General features: G+C 37.7%; 1 long non-coding RNA gene across 1 annotated transcript in view; it reads right to left on the bottom strand.

Annotated features, from left to right (window-relative positions):
- The window catches only part of LOC125100985 (uncharacterized), a 67,624-nt gene extending 44,406 nt beyond the window's left edge, over positions 1–23,218 (bottom strand). Inside the window, exon 1 of the long non-coding RNA XR_007127725.1 lies at positions 23,056–23,218. This is a non-coding gene — a long non-coding RNA (uncharacterized LOC125100985). The remainder of the gene's footprint in view (positions 1–23,055) is intronic.
- Between the last annotated feature and the right edge of the window lie 608 nt (positions 23,219–23,826).

Below are 23,826 nucleotides of genomic sequence, written 5' to 3'. Positions count from 1 at the left end.
TACAACATTCCCAGGAAGTGGACCCCTGACAATCACCAGTACATTTGTCCTTTTAAGCTCACTTACAACTGGCAGAGTTGAGTTTGAGCATTAATGGGATGTTCTACAAGTTTATTATCTATATGCCTAAAAAACTGTAGCCCTAAGGATTATTTATTGTAAATGACCTCTTCTTCATTACTTAGCATGAAATGAAGAGATATAAGTTTGAAACATCCGTCTAAGTGACCAAAATGGAAGTTTATAAACTAAGCTGGGTAAAAATCTTTCAAGGCTGGGCCACAGGTATCCATAAAGCCTGTTATGGCTGATATTCTCATAGCCCTGCACCCTGTGCTGGGTGGATTCGAATCCAGTCTCTGGTATATGGACTGGCCATGGATCTAACATATGGGTGGTGGAATGTTGAGCCTCTTCCCCTGGCACCATGACCTAGTTCAATCAATCAATCCCAGCTGGGGTGTCAAGCAGGCAATGGACACCAGTGTGAGGAAGTTCGCACTGCAGAGGTTCTTCTTGGCATTATCTCCACAAGAAATCTCGCTCAAGGAGTTCAAGTTTAGGCAGCTTCAAGATAAATACAAGAATCAAAAACTAAAGAATTTCCCTTGGCTTCATTACTTTCTAACTATGGAAAAGAGAAAGCTATCAAAATTAAAACTAGCGGGCACCTGGGTGGCTTAGTGGGTTAAAGCCTCTGCCTTTCGCTCTGGTCATGATCCCAGGGTCCTGGGATCAAGCCCTGCATCAGGCTCTCTGCTCAGCATTGTGCCTGCTTCCTGCTCTCTCTGCCTGCCTACTTGTGATCTCTGTCAAATAAATAAATAAAATCTTTAAAAAAAAAAAAAACTAGCTACCACGAAGGTAGGCAGAAAATAAGTGAAATCACATTTAATGACACCTTTGTGTCTCTTATTAATGAGGTATCAACGGCCTGTGTTTAAAAATCCACGTCCTGAGTTCAAACGTGGTTATTTCCCAAAAGTTTGGGACTTCTGCAATGCGGGTTGGAACCATATCTAATTCACTGTAAGATCCCTAGACATTAGTATAAGTAGCTAGCAAAAGTGTTCTCTAAATACTAAAAGAATAAAGCATTGTAGGCTCAGTTTAGTGTGTAAACGTATAAATATACTTTGAGCTCATCCTAATGTTACAGAGGCTGCTCCTTACATTTATGCATAAGATTCCTTAAAGTGCTTGTTTAACTGATATTTTTAATATCATCTGTAAGGAAACCATTGCAGGATGTCAGGATTCACCTCCACCCATAGATGATCTCTTCTTCTTGTCCTGTCATTCTTCGTACAAAACCAAAGAGCTAGAAGCACAGAAAAATGCTTTTCTCTTGGAGAGCAGAATTAAAATATAAGTAACAATTCGTGCCCAGCAGCTGTGGGGATGAAAGAAAGCTGCTGTTGAAGAAACAGCATGAACACAATGCTAGGGAGATCTGCTCTTCCCAAAGATAGTCTTTTCAGGAACATTTTATCACAGTCCTTCCTTTCTGAAATCTCAGTGATAAATAAATACCAGTTCACACAGGGGTGCTAAAGACATTAGAGTCTAGAAAACAATCAGTGGGGTGACATGCAATATTATCCATGCAGCTCGCAACAAACACAGCTGCAGTAGACAGGGGAATCATAAAACTGGTGAAGAAGTTGCCTTTAAAAAGAATGTAGTGCACCACTTCATAGAGGCGAACAGAGAACTTTTGGGCCCAGGACCCGAGAAGCTAGAGAGAAAGCATAACCTAGAGAAACAGATGCCTAGGACAGCTTGAGAAGAGAGTCCTGGTTAACAAAGCACAGGGAGATGAGCCTGTCACTGATCACTGATGTAAATTCTGTCTCACAAATGATTATCATGTCTTCTTCAAACTTCCAAGATGCTGTCTATCATATATCCAATATACAAATGTATGAGATGGAAGGAAGAGAAGAAAAATGATGTGGACGGTAGTCAAACTTGAGCAGCCGCAGTAGCCAAGACTAAAAGCACTGACCTGAAAAGCTCCAGTCATCATCATCTTTGTATAAGAGAGATCACTATAAGGGAGTCAGCCTAGTGAGGACCAGGGATGCGAAGGATGGCCCAGAGCACAATCAGCGCCAAAGATGGCATACTGCTTTTCAAGACCTATGGGTTGAGGATTTTGCCAATCCATGGGGAGAAATCGAAATTGAAAGAGAACACATATGCATAATGTGCTTATGCATGCATCCATTGTCCATTCATTTATGGTGATTTTTATTTTCTTAGAAAAAAAACAAAACAAAATAAACTGGATCTGCATATGTGTGTGTTTAGATAGCTCCTAACTGCTGGCCTGTGTGTGTGTGTGTGTGTGTGTGTATGTGTAGTTCCTATATACTGGCTTACGGGCTCTTCTGGATTTCTCTGAAAAGAGTGAGTTTGTCAACTAGGACAAGCATTCCAACTTTACATACACACTCCTCTCATCTAGCAAACCACATCACTTCAGAGAGACCACTCATGGTCTGCACAAGGTCAAGAAATGCCCAAGGACACAGCGATTTCACAGGTTTTCCATTTTTACTGCCTTGGAAAATGCCAACTACAGAATCTTTTCTAAGACTCAGGGGCCTTGCTTTGGCCTCAGGGCCTCTCAGGCCCATTTACCCACTTCTACCGGGTCTGAGCATAACTAGTGAGTAGGTAAGGGAATGGCTAAAAATACTCAATGCCTTCAAATCAAGTATGTTTTATTTAATCTGATACTTCCATCCATTCCAGAAGAGTGCTGGGTATACTCTTTCTAGTCTGAAAAATACCACCTAATCTTCTTAATTTCTGAAAGAACTCCTAGTAAATGACTTAAGTCAATGATTTCCAGGGCTTTAAATTTCATAATACTGTAAAATTAGACAGAAAAAAATAGTCAGGGGAACTACTTAAATTATCAATTTATTTTGTTAAGGAAGCACATGTAAAATTTCCCCAATTAAAAAAAAATTCCCCAATTTTATTATTCTCTTCCCATTTTATTATTTTTCAAAATGATTTAACTAAAAAAAAAAAAGATATAATCTGAACATACAAACAAGAAGAGAATTTAGGATTAGAAAGACTTACTTTCTTTCCTTAACTCCATTTGTCATTCAAGTCAATTTAAGCCATGTTGAGACTCATTGACCAAACTTAAAGAAAGCAGAGATCCCTCACAGGTCAAGCACAAAAGCATGAAGTTAGGAAGGCATTGGTGTGGACAGACTATTTCCCTGAAGATTCTGATGAAAAAGAGATGAGTCTGAGAAATAAACATCAGATATCTGAGAACTGTCTGGACAACTGAGAACCAACACAGAGATGTGCCTTTTCTTGTCCGCTGTTTTACTTGATGGCATTTACAGTGGTCTTTAAAACAACACATAAAAAGCATCCATATTGCCAAGCATGTATTAATTTGACCAAGAAATACTCTCATACAAGTATATACACAAGATACTGATACTGAAAACCTAAACCCTTCCCAAGTTTGTTTCTATATTTAAAATGAGACTCATATTTAACAAATAAAATTTTCAACTCATTCACAGTTGCCCCATTTCACACACCCGGCTGCACATGTGACAGAAGAGAACATTGTGCTCTTTACAAGATCATTTCAAAACATTAAGCCGCACTGGAATTGAGTTATCATGCTGACATGATTTACTTCTGCAACTCCTGCATCCATCAAGCCAGAAGGTATAATTAGAAGGAAAATATTCTCAAGTATTAAAAGTGTTACCATTGCAGACCAGGTAGAGGGGAAGTGATTAGCAGGGCTGGACAGCTTCTATCAAGTAGGCATCAGCACAAATTCCCAGGATGCCAAAACATGAGGAGAATTTTTAGAGACAACTAACATTTACTTGCCATACTTCCAGAGAAGAGTACAAAAGACATGGATACCTAAAATGACCTCAATTTGTCTTCTGAGGAAAGTCATTCCTGATTATAACCAATTTCTTTCCTTTTCTCATGCTTATGTTTACTTCAAGTAAGCTAATTCTGTGTTGGTTTCCAGATTGTATTATTCTTGATTTTAGAGAAAAAATGAATTACTTTTTGTGACATGTTCAGTTAGAGTTTTCCCTTCATTTTAGCTCAATGGTTTTCCTCATCTTTATTAGATTAGAAAATTCACTAGCTATATGCTTTTAGCCACACTTTACAAATTCAAGCCCCCTGAAACTTCAGGCCTACCAACCCAGTGCCATGAAGAGGTAGGGTAACTTTCTGTTCAACCATACCACAAGACCATTGGGCTGCCAACATTCACAGGGATCAGTAACGGAATACCAGCACTCTGACTTTTACTTCTAGCTCCAATCCAAAGCCCAGCAGAGAACTTCTAGCCAAGATGGGCAGAAAGTCAGCCCTCTGATACAAACCTCCTGCTTGCAATACATAGCAACAGTAGGAAAAACAGACAAAGAAATGCCCCCCACCCCCCAACCACATAAGCAGACTAAAATGTAGCTAAGTTTTGCTTATAAAAAGAAATGCTGAAAGCAAAGTTATACCAAAGTTCCATCGGGCAAATAGCTGCTACAGCAAAATAATGGGAGATAGAGTAGTATTGGGGAAAAATAATTAATAGAGATAAGGAGGAATATTTTCTAATAAAAATGACTTATTCCACCAATGAGTTCTAACAAAGAAGAATTTATTTGCTACAAGGAAAACACAGAATCTCAGCATAAAGAGAATAAAATCTGACAATAATAAGGAAGAATTAACCAATCCACATTAGCAGAGTAGGATATTTTAATAGTCCTCTATTAAACCAAGACACAGCTAGAACTATACAAGGTTTAAATTTAAAAATAACAAGATATAGATAGATAGATAGATAGATACAGGTATAGATATGGATAAAGATATGTATATATATATTATATATATACATATATTATGTATATATATGTATATATATTATGTGTTTATCTTTAGGACAATACACCTAATAAACACAATACTCTCTTTCTAGTTCTTAGAGAAACCTTACAATAATTGATCCCACACTAGGCCACAAAACAAATGTCAAATAACCTATGTAATAAAGCCTATGATTGACAGTGTAATTTAGATAAAAATCAACAATTAAAAGCTAATTAATAAATATCTTTGAAAACCCAAAATGCATACCTAAATATTAATCCCTGATTAAAGAAAAACTTAAAATGGAAGAAAATGACAGCAAACATTCCACTCAAAACTGTGGATAGAAGGGTACCTAGAAAGAATTTACTAACTTCTTTCTAAGGATAAAGCTGTCATGAGGTAGAGTTTAGCTAGGCAATTAAGAATTATAAAAATCCATACATTCTAAGAGACTAATAATAACATTTGAACTCCTACATGTCTGACGTCCTATCAGACAGTTGCATCTACTTTGCCATGTTTTGTTAAGAATTTTTGTGTTGTATTTTTGCAAACTAAAAAAGGTTTATAAGTTAAAAGGTTTATTCTTCAAGAGGCAGATCAGAAACATAGAAGTCCGATGGCACAGGTCTGAATTCCTGTACTTCCAGTTGTATGATGACAGGCAAGTTACTTAGCTTAAGTCTCAGACTGTTTACCTAAAAAAATTCACACACTAATGAGCTCTTCCATGTAAATGCCTCACAATGTTAAATGATTTGAAACACAAGAAACGTAGTTCATGGGGCACCTGGGAGGCTTAGTGGGTTAAAGCTTCTGCCTTGGGCTCAGGTCATGATCCCAGAGTCCTGGGATCGAGCCCCACATCCGGCTCTCTGCTCTGCAGGGAGCCTGCTTCCCTCTCTCTCTGCCTGCCTGCCTCTCTGCCTGCCTCTCTGCCTACTTGTAATCTCTGTCTGTCAAATAAATAAATAAAATCTTTTAAAAAAACCAACGTAGTTCATAAAAATAGTTCAATAACTATGAACTAGTATTTTTACACATACCCAGTAGTCATTTGGCTATTTGTTCCATCACTTGCACATGATTAGATTTCTTCTTTTTTTAAAATATTTTATTTTATTTGACAGAGAAAGCACAAGTAGGCAGAGAGGCAGGCAGAGAGAGAGGGAGAAGCAGGCTCCCCGCCGAGGAGAGAGTCCAACGCGGGGCTCGATCCCAGGACCCTGAGATCATGACCTGAGCCAAAGGCAGAGGCCCAACCCACTGAGCCACCCAGGCACCCCTAGATGTCTTCTTGAAGAGAGAAAGAACCCTGTTTATCTTTGACCACTGAGGACATACAGCAGTACCAAGTACAGAGATGGTGCTAAATAAATTTGTTGTATTAATAAATGAAATTTAGTTAAGCTTGTCCAAGCTACTCTGGCACTCAATACCAAAATTATCTAACCAGCAAAATAAAGCAATAAATATGAAGATATTTTAGTGATTTGTAATCATATTTAAGTGTGACTATTTCTTACTTGACACTTGTAGTAGAGTCAAGTCAATTTTGTTGCATCAAATCTGACATTTTCAAATATTCATTAAGAATTAAAACTGGTCAGTAATAAGATATTATTATTGGGCAGGCTGGGTTTGGAGCCTGGTTTAGTTTTCTCATTCTAGACATATGATGGTGATGGAAAATATCCCATCTCTATCTCACACATAAGACACAAAAAGACAAGGAAATAACTGCAAAGAGCACAGACTACATAGAACATGTTGTTAAATGGGAAAAAATACATTTATCTAAAGCTAGGCCAGGATCCTTTGTATTCTGACAGAAAAAAGTTAAAATTCCATAGTTTCCAGAAACAAGTGTTTCTATAAAATTTGATTAAATTAAAATACTAATTTCATCTTGACTGAAGCACATTTATTTTCCTTGAACCCATTAATTATACCTAGTAATGTTCTGCAAGTTTATTTTTTCCAGTAATACCTATGTAGTTTAACTTTTATTAACCTCCACTGTATCTTAACATGGGGTGTGCTTGGCTGAGTTCAATAAAAGGCCACAATAGATACCTGAGAGTTAATTTACTTTGATGCTGGTGTAAACACCTCTAGCATTCTTCTCATACAGCTAATACTGAAGCAGAATGAGCATCTTTCCTTCTCTTACTGCATAGGTCTTCTGACACTGGAACACACAGCTCCAGAATGTTTTACTGGAGATTGTTAAGAAAAGAAAAAGAGAGAGAATGGAGGGAGGGAAGAAAGGAAGACAGGCCATATCAGTGCAATGGTAATATAGTCCTGACTTACTGGGAGTTGGGGCAAGAAACTAAATAGCATGGTGATGGTCTTTTTAATCTTTGGATTTAACTTTTCAAATTACTGGGGCTTTAATTGAAAATAAAAATCATGCAAACACCCATATACATGTACACACAAACACAAAGAGGACCTGAAACGAAAACCTTTAAATATAACACTGGTTTCCATGACAGCACATCCCAAGGATGGAGATTCACTTTAGCTCATCATGGAATACAAATGTTTCCAGGAATTTCATATGCATCAGCTTCAACCCTACCAAATCTTCTTTCTATCTACTTGAGTTCTAAATTTTTAAATGCCATGATGTCAGTGTCAATTCTAAAAACTAAATTTTTAATTGAGTTCTCAATGACTGCCTTTTGTGGATCCATTTTCCCCCTTAGAGATAATCTACTTTTCTTCTTTATTGCTTTTGCCTTCTACTACATGAGAGCAAAGTAACTCAGTATTTCTTTTTGGAGCACAGAATCTACCTGATGTTCTACAGAAACATCTTCGAAAGAAGTGAATAAGCTAGTGAATATTTTGGAGAGGAGGGAAAGATAGGCTACATCTTAACTTAGGAGCTACGAATGAAGATTGCATTTTTAACTGTCCTAAACAATATGACACCTCTCAGGAATACATTTCTTTCATTACAGAGTTGCCTGAAGATTTTAATAGTTTGTGTATGTGTGGAAGGGAGAGATTGAAATGTACCTCTTCTCAGGAAAAATTTCAAAGACATAAATGCCTCTTTTCTGAAATATCACTGCATCCAGATGCCTCTATTCACCCTATCTTTAGCAAAGCTTTCTGTCTCCCAAATGAAAAACATCTGCACTGCTACATACATGGAGTTTCAGTCACTCTGTAACCCTAGGGGACCTAGTCTGCCTTAACTGTCCATCTATTTCCCTCCCAAGATAATTTTTTGGCTCTTTATAATAAACTCCTTTTCATACAAACTAAATGCTGTACTATAAGATCCTTAAGTAGCTATGATATTATTAAACTAAATCCCTTATGCACCACAGGGAGAAAAGGACTATTAATATATTAAAAAAAAAAAAAAACCTGGGAAAAGAAGCTGTGGACATGTGGAGGTAGAGGTTGGGCTACTTGGGCTCTCCCTGACCCACACTCTATTTGTTAACGAAATGGTGAATCTACTCCAAGAATCAAGCCTAAGCCCACATTCTTGGACAAAGAAAAATTAAAAACAATTTTACATAATTCCAATGTTTGCTCATAGAAATGACAATTCTATAGCTAAATGCCATTTAAAAGAAAAGAAATGGAGAGAATTCATGGAAATAGGAAAAAAGGCATGCACTACTTAGAGAACCCTATCCCCCTGGAGATTTCCAATTTTTTTGTTTCTAAAGAACACTCAGTGAGATTCTGCTACTGGGAACTTGAATTCCTCTAAACAAACACCTCTTTTGCTTCTTTTCTGGGGACATCTTTCTATGCTAATTCATGAAATCCCATTAAAAATCCCCAATGTACACCAATAAATAAGTTTAGTAAGGTTGCAAGATATGAGGTAAAGACACAAATTGTATTTCTATATACAAGCAGTGAAAAGACAGAAACCAAAATCCAGATACATTACAATTTGCAATAGAACCAACATAAAAAAAAAAAACCTTAAATATGAAACTTAAAAAACATGTACAGGGTCTGTATATTCAAAACCATAAATACTGAGGAAAGAAATCATAACGGAAGACCTAGGTAAATGGGAAGGCATACCATCTTCATGAATTAGAAATCTTAACCTAATAAATACATACGTTTTCCCCAAAGTGATCTTTGGATTTAATGCAATTCCTATCAAAATCCCAACAAGATTTTATGTAGATTTGGATAAGATGATTCTAAAATTTATATAAATGGCAAAGAAACTAGAATAGCCAAAAACAATTCTGAAAAATAAGAACAAAGTTGTAGAAATGCCACATATTAAGGCTTGTTATAAAGCTATAATAATCAAAGAAATATGGAATTGGTGAAGGGTTAAACACAGAGGTCAACGGAAAAGAATAAGATAGTCTAAGAATAGATTCACACAAAAATTACCATTTGATTTTGACAAAGATATAAAGCAATTCAATGGATAAAGAACAGCTTTCTTTTTTTTTTTAAAGATTTTATTTATTTATTTGACAGAGAGAGAGAGAAAGACCACAAGCAGGCAGAGAGGCAGGTAGAGAGAAAGTAGGGGAAGCAGGCTCCCCATTGAGCAGAGAGCCTGATGTGGGGCTCGATCCCACAAACCTGAGATCACGACCTGAGCCAAAGGCAGAGACCCAACCAATGAGCCACCTAGGCGCCCCAAGAATAGCTTTCTTAAAAAATATCTGAACCATTGGTTACCCACTAGAAAAAGTTGAACCTAGATCTAAACCTCATACCTTATACATAGATTAACTTAAAATGCACATGGATATAATTTGTAAAACTATAACATTTCTAGAAAAACACAGTTTGAAAAATCATCTTGACCTGTGGTTAGACAGAGAATTCTTAGAAATAACACCAAAAGCACAGCCCATAGGAATGGAAATTGGTAAGACTTTATCAAAATTAAAAGCTATTGCTCTGCCAAAGACACTGTTAAGAGAATAAAAAGATAAGCTGTAGACTGGTATAAGATTATGCAAATTGCCTGACAAAGGACTTGTATCTAGAATATAAAGAATTTTCAAAATCCAACAATAAGAAAACAAACAACCAAATTTTAAAATGAGCCAAGGACCAAAAAAGATATAAAGCTGGCTATAAAGCACATGGGCAGAGGAGCAACATCACTAGCCATTGGGAAATGCAAATTAAAATCACAGTGAGATACTACTACACATTTGTTAGAATGACTAAAATAAAAGATACCAATAAGACCAAGTACTAGCAAGATTCATGACAACTGCAACTCTCAGACACTGCTCATATATATTGATATGCCCACTCTGGGAAAGAGTCTGGCAGTTAAACATACACTTGGTATATATACAACATAGCAATCCTACATCCAGGTATTTAGGGAGAAGTGAGTGGGGGGAAATCGGAGGAGGAGACAAACCATGAGAGACTGTGGACTCTGAGAAACAAACTGAGGGGTTTGGAGGGGGTGTGGGGTAGGGGGTTGGGTGAGCCTGGTGGTGGGTTTTACGGAGGGCATGTATTGTATAGTGCACTGGGTGTGGTACATAAACAATGAATTTTGGAACACTGAAAAAAAATAAAATTTTAAAAAATTTTTAAAAAGAACACTATGATGACACAAAAACATGCACATGATTGATCATAGCAGCTTTATATATGACAGCAAAAACTGGAAACTCAATGTCCTTCAACAAGAGAAGGGATATAAAATGTAATACATCTATAAAATGGAATACTATTCACAAAAAAGAGAATGACCTGCTGACACATACAATAAAATGGATAATAATAAAATGGATAATATGGGCCAGCAGTTGCTAGGAGTCTTGGTTGGAGCAGGGGGGATGGTGTCATAAAACAAGGATGATATTGGGGATATTTTTGTTGGTTGATGGAACTGTTCTGTATTCTCATTACAGTGGTGACTATATAAATCTACACAAGTGTTAAAACCAACAATACTGCACACCAGAAAGGTCAGTTTTACTGTATGATAAATTTAAAAATAAATATTAAACCCTACATTTGGTATTACAAATTCAGAAATCATTTCAGCCATCCCTGGAACCTACCATGTTGCCCCCATTATTCAAAATCTAAGTTGTAAATCTAAAATTCAAGATGGAGGGCGCCTGGGTGGCTCAGTGGGTTAAGCCGCTGCCTTCGGCTCAGGTCATGATCTCAGGGTCCTGGGATCGAGTCCCGCGTCGGGCTCTCTGCTCAGCAAGAAGCCTGCTTCCCTCTCTCTCTCTCTCTGCCTGCCTCTCCGTCTAATAAATAAATAAAATCTAAAATTCAAGATGGAGAAAAGAGCTCCCTTCCACAGGGTGTGCTGAATGGGGTGAATTCTCCAAGCACCATGTCCCACAGTAGCTGCAACTACTATGTAAAGGACTGTTTCCAGGTATTGCTTCATTCTCGGGCAGTATTTGGGCCAATTGCCATAATGGCTACACAAGAGATAATAGAAGAAGACTGGAAAAAGAGAGAAGCAGCCATTTTATAGGCTTAAATATTTATAGGCTTAAATATTCCTTAAGGCAAGAATGGAAAGATTGCCATGGTTGTAAAGATGTTAAAAGAAAAGAAAGAAACAGAATATTCCCTTGCTCTGAAGTCTTCATAAAATCTTACATATACACAATCCCAGCTCAGTTTTCTAGACGTTTCTAACACCTCAACATCACCCTTGTCTTTCTTTGATTGTTACCTCTTATAAACCTTTCCTTTGTATATATTTTGTCTGCTTTTATGGAAAAGAGATAGGTGCTAAACCAATATCAGATTTATTTCAAAATAATGCCCAGGGATATGTCCTGGGTTTCCTATATGCTCAATTTCCTTTACCGTACTTTCCACACACGTGGTCCTACATAATCATTTCTTTGTGGTTTTTGCTTTTAAGTTTTAGTTTGGAAGTTCCTGAAATATCTACAGATTTAAATCAGATTAAATAACTTCAGGGATGGTGTTATTGCTAAGTATGCTGTATTAGATTCAAATTTCTATATCAAAATGCTCAGTTAATCAGAATATGCATTTAACTATAAGTCAATCTCATAGGATATAAAAAAAAAAAAAAAGCCTTCACAAAATGAGAAAAGCCCACTGGTGCTCAACCATAAGGAACATTTAGCGAAATCATCATTACTTGGTCAGCCAATAATTGAAAAATATTTTAATGGGTATTTATGAACCAAAAAGAAGGAAGGCTGATGTGCTGCAGTTCTTTACCTTAAGGTCCTATATTTTGTTTCATTCCTCAAAGGGTGTTTTACAACCTTCTAGGAAAAAGACATAAATGGCTAGTATTCCCAATCACCTGCTATTTATCACCCCAATTTCTCTGAAGAGCCTACATAATGAATGCTCTTTATATTTTATCTTCTGAAAATTAAAAAATATGTCTTGACTCATTAGACAGTAACTGTTCCTTTTTTTTTTTAAAGATTTTATTTATTTATTTGAGAGAGAGACAGTGAGAGAGAGCATGAGCTAAGAGAAGGTCAGAGAGAAGCAGACTCCCCGTGGAGCTGGGAGCCCGATGGGGGACTCGATCCCGGGACCCCAGGATCATGACCTGAGCCGAAGGCAGTCGTCCAACCAACTGAGCCACCCAGGCGTCCCCTGTTACTTTTTTAAAATATGATTTATTTTCCAGTACTTTGTAGGTAGAAAGCAATTATTAAGTAATTGTTGAAGGAATCGACGAAAGAAAGAATGCAAGAACCAACTCCTGTGAACAGAAGCAATGTGACAATTCTACCCAGTTATGTCATGGGAAGATGCTAATGAGAAACAGCCTTTCACAGTGCTAAGGGTATATACACACACCCACCATCTTCAATACCTCTCCTCTGGGATGAAAAGATGAAGCTATGTTCACTGAGCCCTCTCATCACAAATAATAATTATTATCATCACCACCATTATTTGTGGCCTGTATCTTATTTCCCCACCTAATTAAAGCATTCCTTCTGAAAACCAACACTAAGTTAAAGATGCTTCAAATATTAGATGTGTGTGGCATGCAGAAACATTCTGGCCCAAGCAAACTGGAGCCTCTTCTTCAGAGTGATGTGAGCACTGGCCTTGGCTGTACCTAATTTAGACATCAAAACTTGTCCATTTGTACTATGCTATTTACCCATTACACTCATTCAATTTTCCCACATACCTTGCCCAATTATCTACCAATTTAATCCATTTAAGCTATCTCAACTATAGTAAATATGTTCCCCTTTAGCATTTATTAGCACTTGGGCTGGCTTTTCAAGGGCCTCTAACAGGCTTTATGATTCATTTATTTTTCTTCTTCCTGTTCAATTTTATACTTATGACTCATCACAAAATGGATGCTACTGCTGTACACAAATGAACTGGCAAGAACCTAACTACACAATTGGCCATTTAGTCCTGAAACTAAATGAAACAGAATAATGACTACAAAATTGATCCGGACTGCAGGGCAGAAACCATACTTAAACTTCATCCAGCATAGACCACCTGCCACAGAGCTATGTCTGGATGCCATTTACTATCCTTTCCACTATTGTCGATAATAGCAGTGCTTTCAAATGGAACATTCCTCCTGCTGCAGATCAAAAGGATTTAGAAAAATATCCCATCATCTTATTTGAGGGATGAATAAAGTAATAATTCAGTTTCCTCAGGTTTGCTGTAACCTTGGCACCTAATGCTAATTACTATCTCTAGCCATTGGGCACTAGTGAAACTACAACTTCTGAATTAAAATAAACAGCATTTGTCTATTTTTTTGGTAAGAGAACGAACCCGTTTTGACTTCTGGCAAGAGGCCCCATATGGCTCATGGGACTCACAGACACTTGTCTCAGGTACTTTAAAGCACCTGAACTTTCTCCTTTAACATTAACATCTTGGCATAAAGATCCTGAAGGCTGATTTGTAATGTTTACCTTTGCCTCACCCACAAACTCCCACACACCATCTCTCCATTAGGGAGGCTTTTCTGCCTCCATGTGTTTCTTTACACTTCATGAAAGCTATTTGTCTTGCATGCCAAAAAAAGATCTCAACAACTACAGAAGAGAAGCCCAAATGGGACCTTAAGAACCTCCATGTCGGCAGCTAAGAGTATTCTGTGGTAGAAAGGGGATCAGTTGCTATAACCAAAAAGCTGATCATGGGGATTATCGAATTCATAAGAACTTCATAAGGAGACAAATTCTTGGGAAACATAGTTATTTATTTGGCAGCCTTTTTGAACAGAGTCTTTCTTCGATATGGACAATTTTGGAGGTCAAGGGTTTTCTGTGCCTAATGGGTGAATTGACAGTTTCCCTCCAATGAATTTAAAAAGAAAAGAAAAGAAAAACATAATCACCTAGTTGACAGCAGCCATATCTGCCTTCAAGAGCCTGAGATTACTAAGAAATGGATCATGGCAAAGATAGCTGATTAACCATGTGGCTTGCATTTCCCCCACTTCCTCACTTACAGAATCTGACTGCTCTCAGGGAGGCAGTATGCCTAGCTAACAGTGTATTTCCTACTCTATCTACGACTAATAATGATTAGTGAGACTTAAGTAGACGTAATTGGGTAGGGCTTCTGAGAAAGCTCTTTAAAGGGAGATGATACTTTAGAGGGGCTTACATGCAATCCTGTCCACCACTACACACCCCATCTTTCTAACTGGAATATGAACATAATGGACAGGGCGTTCTGGCTGTATTTTGGACCATTCTGAAGGGGAATGAAAGGTGTGAAAGATGATGAGGCAGAAAGAAGAGGATCCTGGGTCCCTGATAATGATGGCCCTGATTTGCCAGCCCTGGACATCCTACGGCTCATAGGAGAAATAAGAAAAGGAAACCTGTGTATTTTTTTTTAAGATTTTATTTATTTATTTGACAGACAGAGAGACCACAAGTAGGCAGAAAGGCATGCAGAGAGGGGGCGGGGGAAGCAGGCTCCCTGCTGAGCAGAGAGCCCGATGCGGGGCTTGATCCCAGGACCCTGAGATCATGACCTGAGCCGAAGGCAGAGGCTTGACCCACTGAGTCACCCAGGCACCCACTGTGTCTTTTTAATGTCAGTTATTTGGATTTCCTGTTCCAGGATTCTGCCAAGCCTAATACTAATAAACTCATCAAGCAATCATCTAAGTTTATGGAGCACTATCTGTGAACTAACATTCAGTGAGGTGCTTACATTTATAGAGCAGACATTGAGGATATTATCCTTGCCCCCTCATTTAAAACTTAGGGAAGTAAGACTGACCAACATTGAGCATGATGAAATTTCAAAATTTATGTCAGAAATGCATATGAACTCACCATAACACTCTGTACTTCTGTTATAATGCCTCTTTCCATAGGATTTTTTTCCTTCTTTTTCCTTCCTTTCCTTCTATTAAGACTGAATAATGTTGAGGGGTGCCTGGGTGGCTTAGTCATTAAACATCTGCCTTCTGCTCAGGTCATGATCCCAGGAACCTGAGATCAAAATCCACAGCCCCTTCCCTACTCAGCAGGAAGCCTGCTTCTCCCTCTCCCACTCCCCCTGCTTGTGTTCCCTTTCTCGCTCTCTCCCCCTCTCTCTCTGTCAAATAAATAAATAAAATGTTAAAAAATTTTTAAAAAGACTGAATTTAACACTTGAAAGAAATGCTGCTTCTAATTCATAAACTGAGTCATCAATAAGAACATTGCAATGGTGACACATGATAACGGTGAATGTGAGCTTTCCCAGCACTCTGCTTACTTCTCACAGCTAGAGATGATTCCAGGTTGGCCTACCCTGTGTCTTGTCCATCTCTCAAATTCAAGAACCTCCTATTTAACCACTTACGTGCACGGACTTGTTAAATTAATTAAACAAGGAGGTTAGTACACCAACGTGCCATTAATGCCCAGACAGCCTATAGGAGCAATACAAAATCCAAGCCACTAGTGCCTCAACATTAGGAACTCAAAACCTAAGGACAACCAATCACAGGCTGCCATCGAGGCTTTAAGCTACAGCCGATCACCAGCTTCCTTACTTATTTCTACTGCTTCCTTATGGAAGTCCCTCCCAGTTCCTGCCCTTAGCCCTTCTACCCTTTTCAGTTTGGCGCTACCTAATTTGAAGAAATGTACTCAAATAAACACTTAAAATTTTTAATGTGCTTCGGTTTGTTTTTTTAAGACTTTTGCAACAGAAGGTGAAAAATAAAGGAAAGAATAGTAGTTCAGTAAGGCAAGGGACACACAGTGGCCAAGGCTGGAGAAATGTTCTCTTCTTAATGTTCCAGTGGCTTTTTCCAAAGGTTTAAAATCCCAATTCCCTCCGTCAACTTGTAAGTTGATTTAACTTTTTCATAAACTGCAGACTATTTTCCCAAGTGGTGGTCCCATATTATGGTACCAGTGGCAATGAATGAGGGACCCCCTTGGTACTGCCAGTTTGGTTCATAGCCATTCTGCTGATAAACAGCGGTATCTCACAATGGTTTTAATTTACATTTTTCTGATGACTAATAAAAGTATCTTTTCACATCTAATTGGCCATTTGTAGACCTTATTTTGTAAAATATTCAAACTTTTGACCATTTTTAGTAGATTTGCTTAACTGACTATTGAATTATAAGTGTCTGACGTAGTAAACCTATCTTGTGAACTTTTTAATTCATGTATTTAAATTTTTCAGTTCTGGAAGTTCCACATAGTTCTTTTTTACATATCTTCCATTTTTCATGTTTTGTGTTTACTTTAACTTATGAAATATTTACAAGAGACTTTAAAAGTCTCTTAAAGTTTTTGTCTGCTAATTCCTGTCTTCTCTGTCATTTCTGGGTCTATTTACTATGTCTGAATTTTCTCTTGGTTACTGGTTACATGTTTGCACCTCTTCTGATCTCTAACAACTTTGAAATGGATGCTGCATTGTGAGTTCCATGTTGCTGAGTATCTAAATTATGCTGTCTTCCTTTAAAGAAGGTTGTCTTTCTATATATATGTATATATATATTTTTTTAACTTATTTATTTGACACAGAGAGAGAGAGAGATCACAAGTAGGCAGCAAGGCAGCCGGGGGTGGGGGGAGGCAGGCTCCCTGCTGAGCAGAGAGCCCGATGTGGGGCTCAGTCCCAGGACCCTGGGATCATGACCACAGCTGAAGGCAGAGGCTTAACCCACTGAGCCACCCAGGTGCCCCAAGAATGTTGTCTTTCAAAGAATGTTGTCTTTCAATTTATCGGGCAGTTAAATTGAGAGGATCAACTTGGTCTTTCAAAGGTTTGTTTCTGCCTTTGTAAGGGCAGATCTAATTTGGCCACTCCTATAAAGTTTGGCCTTTTAGGCGTCTGTACCGAATGATGTTTGTGTCCACTCCAGTCTCTCCACTCCACTCTGCCTGGTAAAAACTAAAATGTTGCCCAGCCCCACATGATGACCTCTCAGAATTGTTTCATTTATAGATTCTTCATCATCCTGTGTCCTCCTGCAGTTTCACCCTGTACATACACAGTTTAGTTTGCATTTTGAAACTCAAGAGGCAGCCCCTTCCCACCCTCCTTACCCGCCAGCCCTAAGCAGGGTTTTGGAGTTCTTCCTCTGAGACATTTCCTCTATTCTGATACTCTGCCCCACCACTTCGGGCTGCCTCCATTTCTATGAACTCTGATTTCTGCCACATCAGTTCAGTAAAACCACTGGATGCTCTACTTGAGTCTTCTCTCTCTGGGACAGGGTCGATTGAAGACCTACAAGCAGAAAGCTGGGTCAGTCACAGGTTCATCTTGTCTGGTTTTCTTCTCTGAGGAGACACAATCCTGTCTGCCTATTGTCTGATATCTGAAACCAGCTGCTTTGTATTTTTTTTGATTCCTACCTATTTATAGCTGAAGAAAAGTCTACTACTAGTTACTCTGCCATGCCCAGAAGCACACTATCCTAGATGATTATTTCTGTGTGTGGCTATGTAATGGAAGGGGCTCTGAGAAGAGAGACACCGGAGCAATTATCTGTGAGGGTGCAAGAAAACAAAGAATGTGAAGATGAGCTGGTAAATACATGCTCCCTTCAAATAAAAGACTGTCCTAGACTGTGTACATTTGTCTGTGACATCATGTGGAATCAACCATGTGCATGGTGACTTTATAAGCATTATATAATAATGGCAATAAACATTCAAGTATAAGAAGAGTGAGATACTAACTATTTTGGAGACCAGAAATGAGAAAGAGAAATGGACTGGGGAAAAAGACAGGGGTATTTATTTAGAGGTTAGCCTTGAACTGAACCCTGAAGAAGTGATGGGACTGTTAGAAGCTCAAAAGTGGTGAACAGGAAAGTAACTTGCAAGTCTTCCAGCTGTTTCCAACAGGAAAATGTATCAAGGCCTAACTCAAAAAGGTGCTTGAATCTGCTCAGGTTAAGTAGTTAAGTTCCTTATGGCTGCTTGGTCTCCATTGCCTCCCTAGTGGCATTGCATACCACCCACTTTATGAGATGCCTGTTAAAGTTCTTTGAAAACAGTAACACCAATAATTATCAATATTGTTATTAATGTGTCTATATGGGCTGGGGGTCACATAGTATTCCTCCCCAAATACTTAGTAACTATTATCAGAACAACTCTGTTACTGAAATGAGCAGCATCCAACCTATAAAGGCAGGAAGTATCACATGTTTTAAACATAACACTTACCCAAATTAAACACTGCCTGACCAACCCAAGGATGATATCCAATGATACCACTTTATATTTAGATCTGCTATTTTAATAAGACACCAACAGGTTTAGCAGATGTTGCAAGGAACAAGTAAATATGTTACAGGCAATAAATCTGCAAAGAGACACTTAGGATCGCACTAAAAAAATGTGCTCCATTCTTTCCAATGAGCAAAACAGGTAATACTTTATGACTAATTACAGATGCATACAATACTCATGATCTATTAGAAGAAGTGTTTCCATGTGATATTACTTCACTTGCAAAGACCTTACACATATTGTGCATTAGTATATAATTAAGAGAACATTTAGGCATTGTGAATATTCTGTATTTTACCCATCAGATGGTTATGTGACTTGGTGAAAAAAATCACCACCTTGGGGTGCCTGGGTGGCTCAGTGGGTTAAAGCCTCTGCCTTCGGCTCGGGTCATGATCCCAGGGTCCTGGGATCGAGCCCCAAGTTGGGCTCTCTGCTCCGCAGGGAGCCTGCTTCCTCCCCCCTCTCTCTCTGCCTGCCTCTCTGCCTGCTTGTGATTTCTCTCTCTCTGTCAAATAAAATCTTTAAAAAAAAAAAAAAATCACCACCTCTTCTGGCCACAGCTGGGCACAAATTGAATGTACTAGCTTGAGGATATCATTTAATACCTCTCTAGCCTGAGTTTCTCCATTCCAAATTGAATTATTATCTAAACTACCAAACAACGTGGTGGAATGAAGAAAGAACAGAAAGTTGTTCTGACAAAGCAAATATTCTACATACATTTAAACAAAAATACTTTTTATACTATGAAGTTACTGCTGCACAAATTTCCTCCTTGGACACTAGAACGAAAAACTAAAGCTGAAAACAGAAGCTATTCTGACATTAATTCTTTGTAGTTTTAAGATAAACAAGAGTCATCAATCATTCTCCCTTTTATCCTTTACTCTAGCAAAATAAAAATCCTTATGGCTTATGAGAAAGCAATAAAATTATGCAGAGAAGCTGCACTTAGCAAGATAATTTAGTCCAACATTAAAGATCAGGACTATAAAAACACATGCCTAAAGAAAGATATTTATTGCAAAATATAAAAGATCCATTCCTTACACCAAGGAAATATCTGGACAAATTCTGTTCACATTCTTAGTTCATCAAACAACCACTATTTTGCCTTAATTCTTCAAAGTGGCTAAGCCAATCCTTCCAAAGAGACGATTTCCCTAATAGTTATAAGGTAAAGTAATAATTAATTGCATTTAGGTAGAAATAGTTAATGTATTATATATTACTTTGTGCTAATAAATGGAAACAGGTTATTCACTTTGAGTAATATCACTGTTGTTTGGATGGCATATAACAGGTTCTCAATAAAGAATGGTAGAATAAATAACTGCATAGTGGTAGAAATTTCTTATATTATAGAAAAGTAAGTAATCTAAGAAATTTATAATGCATTGGTAAAATATGCAACTTATTTAAAAAATTATTTTCAGGTACTCCAACATACTATTTTCAGCCCTATACAGTAATTTTCTCTATTCTCAGCTACCAAAAACTGAAAGAGGAAAGTAAGACTCATACTCTAATGTCCAATTTAAGCCTAAGAATTAACTCACAAAATAAGGAAACTTGTATACTGAGACCAAGGGTCCCAAGATCATTTTTCTATGGTCTCACAGATAGTTACTTTAAACTCAATCCTGAACTTCAAATACTGTTAGTGCTGGGCTGAGTCAATATGTATATTAACCTTCTCCATCCTACTCACAGGACTCCCAGCCTTAAGTACTCTTTCTCTGAGACATAACTATTCTGTTTGGGTATTCATTTTCACAGCTGTCCTTAAAACAGTACCTTAAACAATGCCTTAAAACATTACACCTAAATAAAATCAAGCCTATACTGACAAGGTGCATTCTCAGGTCATATTAAAAAGGCATCCTCTGATGCCAAATTGAGCCATAAGGAAGCACTGGGCCCAGCTAATTATGGGCTGGCATCCATCTGAAGAGAGGTTGGGGCAGTTACCCAGCCACTCAGCTGTGAGCACTGTCATCTTCATTACCACAAACCAGCCACTTCTCTTTGTGTTTTAGTCTCCATGGCAGCAAGATAGAATCAATAATAATGAGTTCAGTGTTAGAATTATTCATAATAAAGAAAAAAAAACAGTCTACCAAGCGCTTTGAGCTCCTGGGAAACTGTGTAAACACAGTTTATCATTTGTATTCTGAGACCTTGTCCTTGTTGGAATCATGTGGTCCCTACTGCCATGTTGCCTGTGCATTCTTTCCACATGGGCAGCTTTTTCTGTTTGATGTTTGGACGTGCCAGTCCAAGGTTTCACAATTTCCAGCCAAACTTTTTTTTTTTTTTTTTTGGTTTAAAAGAAAATTTTCCTATGCCCATAATCATACATTTTTCCTTTTTTTGAAAACTACAACAACAAAAGAACAGTAAAAACAAAACAAGGTTCTTGCTTGTTGTTTCAATACTAGCTGTTCATTTGGAAGTCAGAAGGTAAGTTTCAGACACTGATTTTTTTAGGTGGCATTTATCACTGCTCTGGGTTCAGTTTCCATTACCATCAAAATAAAGATGACACACCTACACAATCTTTGGGCACATTTCTCCAAATGTAGCCTCTGGGCAAGAACATCTACATCAGAAATACTGAGGGGACTCAGTGAGAATGGAGTAGGTACCATCCAGGCCTCGCTAAGCATAAATATTTACTTTGAGACATTTTTAATAAGCACCCCAGTCATAACCATCCATGATAAAGTTTGATCAGGGCTCCCAGATCAGCAATTGATGACCTCCTGGTTTCCACAGCTTTAAAGAAGAGATTCAAGTTTTGTCATTCTTCTTAACTAATGGCTCGGCAAAAGACACCCTTAGTGGGGCCAACTCAGCCTTACATAACACTTTGCCTCAGTACATGTGGGGCAGATCCATGGTGAGCTTCCCTCTGCAGTGTAAAGAGGCATCTTTTCTTTATTCCATCTACCAAACTTTGTTCTTGAAGAAAAAAAGGCCTGGGCATTTTCCTGTATATCCTGGAATAGCTCTCCCCAGGTGCTAATGGCAAAAATACAATAATGAACGGTCTCAGAGGAACCCTGCCAACTAGAATTTAGTTAATTATCAGGATAGACTGGTATGTTCTTTTACTTTGTGGAAGTTTACAGAAGCATTTCTGATGCTAAGTCAACACAAATGTTTTTATTAGAGTCTTGCTCTAAAAACCATCTGCTTTTTAACTTTTTACCTTTAGGTACAGAATTTCCAAAAATGTCTTTTCTTTTTGTCCTAAAAGAAGAATGAGCCTTTAAAACACTCTTTGGTCTATCCATGATATATAATAAGACAAAGGAAATGTTGGAACATCAGTTTCAACTCTATAAACAAGAAAAAATATTACATGGTTTGGTCAAAAGCCTCATTCAATAGGAAAGTTTTCACTATCATTTGACACAGCATCTTCTTACCTCTCATAAATGTCACTCACACCTGTAAACAATGGGGCTTTATGTTCAAGAATAATATTAGGAATATGAGCTTTATCATACCATGGACCATATGATATATATCACCTAAGCCATATAATTACATTATAGAAAGTTTCACATCATTTTAAAAAATAATCTTTAAAGACAAAAGAATTCTTATCATTTCCCCAAGAAGAAAAAATGTATCCCATCTCATGAAGAACAGGAAAGAAAAAGGGCTACATGGCACATTCAGTCAGATAAAAAGTCAATGGAAGGTAACTCCAGAAGAACAGTAATAAGGGGTCCTTTGTAGTGACAGAACAGTTCTTGGTTGTGGTGGTGGGTACATGAGTCTAGACATGGGATAAAATTTCTTAGAACTACACACACGCACATGCACACACACAAAATGAATACATATAGAAACCGGTGAAATGTCAATAAGATTCATAGTCTAAGTAATTGGATTATGTCAACATCAATTTCCTGGTTTTGATAATAAACTAGTTATGTTAAGATATTACTTAACATCTTAACGTCAGCAGGGCAGCTGAGTGAAGAGCATGCGGAACCTCTCTATTACATTTTGCAACTTCTTGAGGATCTATAACTAGTTTAAAATAAAAAGTTAATGGAATGGTTAAGATTTCATCCCACTGTTTATTCCTCTTCAAATACATTGACGGCTAAGACTGTACACACATACATGTTATCAGGGCAAAATATGTAATTTATTTAATTTGAGAAATTCAATAGGGATCAAGGTCAGCTTCACTAATCACTCATCACGCTCTAAAACTGAAGCTAAATTCTACAGAATGTAAGCAATCCAAAAGTGAAATTTGAGCAGGTGTTTTAGCCGACTTATAAACACAGATTTCTTAGACTTTGAAAAAACTGTCCAGAGATTTATTGCACAGATCTGGGCCAATTGGTCACTTGAAGGAACTGCCTGTCTTTTAACCCTTCTCTGTACAGACTTGTTTTTTCCCTCTCACCTCTTCACTTGATAAAAACAATCCAACTCTTCTTGGAAGTTCCTATGTTTTTGTCCAGAGATTTGATATTGGACAGCCTTCATTGAGTGTCATGGGTGGTCTCAAGGATTTGAGGTGTGATTTCTTATAAATTTCTTTTGTGCTCCAAAGAGCTTGAGGGACATATGCCTGCTCTCTTTGTTCTCTTCTGAAATAAACACAGAGGAAGTGATTGCATTGTAATTGCTCAGATGCAATTTGGGGGCACTTCCAGAACCACAGCTCTACACTCTGCCAATGAATCCTGAATAAAACCAGGATTGGTAACATGGAAGTATGTTTGTAGAGGTGGTGACAGGCAAAGGCGCTGAATATGTACAGAAAAGGAATAGAGATGAATAGGGAAAGTATATTAAGAAAAGAAGATCTATCATCCATCCCAATCTCAGTTTCTTCATCTATAAATAAGAACTTTGACTGGAAAGCCCAGTACAATAATGTTCTATTATTCGAACCACTCTAATAAATTAAGCAAATATCCCAGAAACAAAAATAATCACTTCTCCAAATGCAGCTCATTCTGTAAATTAAACAAACATTTTCTTGTATTTTATCTTAGAGAATTTAAATACAGGAAGCAAGGAGAGATTTCAGAAATAACTTTCTCCCTGATTCTATTCATAATTAAACTGTAGTCATCAGATCAAGTATGATTCTATTCTTGCTCACAATCTACAATCTGTTTCCTAGAGCTCCTGAGTGAGAATTGGAATAGAGAGAAACAGTCTGCCG

The sequence above is a fragment of the Lutra lutra genome, chromosome 5 (assembly GCF_902655055.1).
Source record: "Lutra lutra chromosome 5, mLutLut1.2, whole genome shotgun sequence".
Classification (NCBI taxonomy): Eukaryota; Metazoa; Chordata; class Mammalia; order Carnivora; family Mustelidae; genus Lutra; species Lutra lutra.
This window is presented reverse-complemented; position numbering and strand designations above follow the sequence as displayed.